The following is a 3,712-nucleotide window of genomic DNA, read 5'->3' on the forward strand; positions in this document are numbered from 1 at the left end:
CACAGGAAACCTGAGCAAGGTGTTTGACCTACCAATCAATCAGAGGAATCGTCCCTCTCCTACAAGTACCTGTAATTGGAAATTTCTAAACATTCTAAATCTGGACACTGAGATTGACCTGACTGACTGGCAGGCAGATCTATGATGGAAACTCATGAGCTGATATTGCAGTCAGCCCTCCAATTGAATACGAGGGTTGAGCTCAAGTACCCATTTCTCTGCAGCCTAGAATAAGCTTCTCAATGCCAGTGATTTTATATTACCTTTTGCTTACTTTGCATCACGGTTTTGATTTGTGACCTTTGAGATAGGTTCAGCAGTAGAAAATAACTTTCATGGCAGCACAAATGCATTGAGAATGATAATGTTAGCAACACTAGTAATACCTTAGGTACATGTAGGACGGAGCCTTTAAATTAATATTCTGTACCCTTCAAAGGGAAAGGGAAATGGTTTTAGGGGAATAAAACAATGTAATCCAGCAAGAAACTACTCATAGCGATAACTGAACAGCTCCTTCACTGCAGAAATGCAGTTTCTTGTTCCTGTAATTTTTCACTGTTATAATTGTTTTATTCCTCTTAAGAAAACTTTCTGGATCTATAAACTAATATTCAAGTGTGACTTTTGACACCCCTACAAATCAGCCCACAGAAACATTTTCTGACGGCTCTTTGAAGCTGTGCAGCTGGGATACTTCAGAGTGGGGGGGAAAGGTCAAAGAGATCGAAATAATGCTGTATGTTACAGAATGTTTTAGAACAAAGACACACAGATGGCACATTTTAATACAGTAACAGCCTCAGACTTGTTCTAATTTTGGTTATCCCTGAACAGCAACCCTCCCACAGGTAGTTGTCGGATCACTGCATCCCCCTTGTACTTATGGCATTGAGATGCTTATAAATGTCTTTTTATACCTCCTGAAGCCTTACCGCAACATTGATGTGCTTTGCACCTTTCGAAATGCCATGTTCTGTACTTGCAGGGCCATTGAACAGTCCCACTGCAATTTGTAATTCCACCTTCCTTTGTACACGTGTCTCCTGTTTGATATCTCCCAAGTCACAGTACAGTAAATGCCGGAAGTACGCATGATTAGGTATTTATTTACAGAGGGCAACAACGTCACACTAAGTGCTATATAAACCCCTGGGTACTATCACACTGCCTAGTACAAACATCATGCTTGTTGCATGAAGTTAACATGTAGTAACCTTTGCAGATCTCAGATATTATATAATAGCATCATATATTAGTATTAGAGTATAATGGTTTACTATTTTTAGCACAATGCAAGTAGGTAATGTTACAGAGGTCCATATTGGTTGATTATTAAAGAAGCATCTTATCTAAATCAAATAAATAATAACGTAATTGGTTCAATTACGTAATTGATCACTCGGGTGGAACAAAATCCAGAAGAACATGCGGCTCTCCACCCCTGGTCTATACTACGGGCTAAAGAATGTCCCAACCAAGTTTGATCTCCAAGTTCGGGTGATTCCCGGTTAACTGGAATCTGCATCTCCATGGGCGGAGAATAATTCTGAATACAGTCAGCAGTAAAAAGCTGTGTTTGTCACAGTGGGTGTATCAGAACAGCACAATCCAGACTTTTTATTCAATATTCTATTGTGGTTCTTAAAGTGTGTTTCTGGTTATTATACACATTTTGTACTTTTGATTGTGTATTAGTCCTGTTGTAATAGTCTTATTGTCAGTATGTATTGAAATGTCATTCCTGCATTTAACATGGACTGATGGAGAGTCGTATTGTTGTCATGCTCTTAACACAGAGGTGTCCTCTCAAATATGTCTTGAAAGCATTTCCTCAAAGCGCCAGCATCTTAAGTATTTAGACAGATGCCTAAAGAGCATTTCCATTATAATGCTACTTCAGTAAGTGCAAAACCATTATGTTTGAAGTGCTTTGCAAGTGCACATCAGCCATTACACTTTGTTGTCTCATATAATATTAATTATGACATCTCTAATATATACCCCAAGGGGAAACTGGAAAATGGTTGTTTGTTTGAATTGTTTTATTTGGTATGTACGCCGTTCTTTTTTCATGACTTTCACAAGAAACATTTTAAAACTATTGGGGTACCATTAAAACCAAGAAATCTTTTGAAAATGCCACGCTAATGTATAAAAACTGAGAAGCAAACAACTTGAGTGTGCTTTGTTTGGTTCTACTTTATCTTTAAAATGAACAGGTGAGTTAAGCACTGGAGGAAACACTTTAATAATACACACAAAGACATTGCAAGCCAGCATGCACTTGCCCTGATGACTTTAATTGATTTCAAACTGAACTTTTCACCTTTTGGTAAAGCACTTTAAAACAGTTCACAGCATCTTCATCTCATACCACTGTGAGACTAGACAATATATCATAGGCAAGAAAGGTAAAGGACCACTACTGTGATCAGCAAACCCTGTACTAAACATTGTTTATATTGACATCACAGGTTTAAGTGACAATGTTAATTCCTAAACTGTCAGCATTACTTTCCCCAGAGCAGCCACATAGTGAACCTCCCAGCTCTCATCCTTTACACTGCTATATTAATTTCTGGTAATGAGATCTCTTGCTGATAGCTGGCATCTGGCCAGGGTTTATTATTACTCATTTCTTGGACCCCACTGTGTTTGTTTAAACAGGAAGGATACGTCTCTAGGAGATAAAGCCTGAAAAAGGGTCCGATGCTCTAAATGTTTTACCTATTTTTATTTCTCTGCTAGGTAAGCATATTTACTGAAGACTAGTGTGCTCCCACATAATTTCTGGTTTTGCATCTTCACTGGTATAACTTCATCTGCATCCCTAAGCATAAAGTAAATTTCCAACTCAATTTCCATAATCAAAGTGACCAATCCACAAATCAGCAAACCTCCTCTAAACTCAGTGCTGTATACTGATTGCTTTAAAATGTCTCAGTGTACAGTTGCATTGGTAGTGCTTTGTGAAACATATTGCCTGAAATTGGATTGCCACAAAAATAAAAACCAATGCACACACACACACAAGGTATGAAGTAAAATCTGGCATTGTGGGATATAGCACACCCCTATACACACACACAAACATTTTTGTCTCTCAGATCAAGAACAACTATTATTATTATTATTCAGACTATGTTCATGCTTTGTATTAAGTCTAGTTTGTACCCACTTAACCTCAGTTATTAACTCTGCTGATGTAATCATTTTGGAGTGCTTATTTAAATTACATTCCACTCCTGTTTCTCTCTCTCTCTCTCTCTCTGTGTTGTGCTACAAAGCAGAAATATTGGGGTCCCTTGGATGCTATAACCGTGTAATTAGGGCGGAGTACGCAGAGGTAAAGCATCCATCTTAGGAGCGGGAGACAAATGGAGCAATTTAAACATTTCGCATGATCGGCTGCCCTGATGAAATTATTGAAACATCTCTGCCGCATTTAACCTATAGTTTAACAGACCAAAGTTTACCTCCTTTAACAAGGAGAAAGAAAATGTTTCAGTTTTAAAACTGGTTTAATATTAATTTAACTGCTTTTACCTCAAGCCAGTTTTATAAAAAGGTTCTTCTCCTTGTTGTAAAAGTGGACACAAATCAGGCCAGTTGCACACGACAGTTTGTGTGAATGGACTGCTGTGTTTGTACAACACAGTTTGCACCACACGTCAAGAAAAATGAAATTAAAAGGAAGACAGAAATTCAA

Source organism: Acipenser ruthenus, chromosome 24 (assembly GCF_902713425.1).
Source record: "Acipenser ruthenus chromosome 24, fAciRut3.2 maternal haplotype, whole genome shotgun sequence".
In the NCBI taxonomy this organism is placed as follows: Eukaryota; Metazoa; Chordata; class Actinopteri; order Acipenseriformes; family Acipenseridae; genus Acipenser; species Acipenser ruthenus.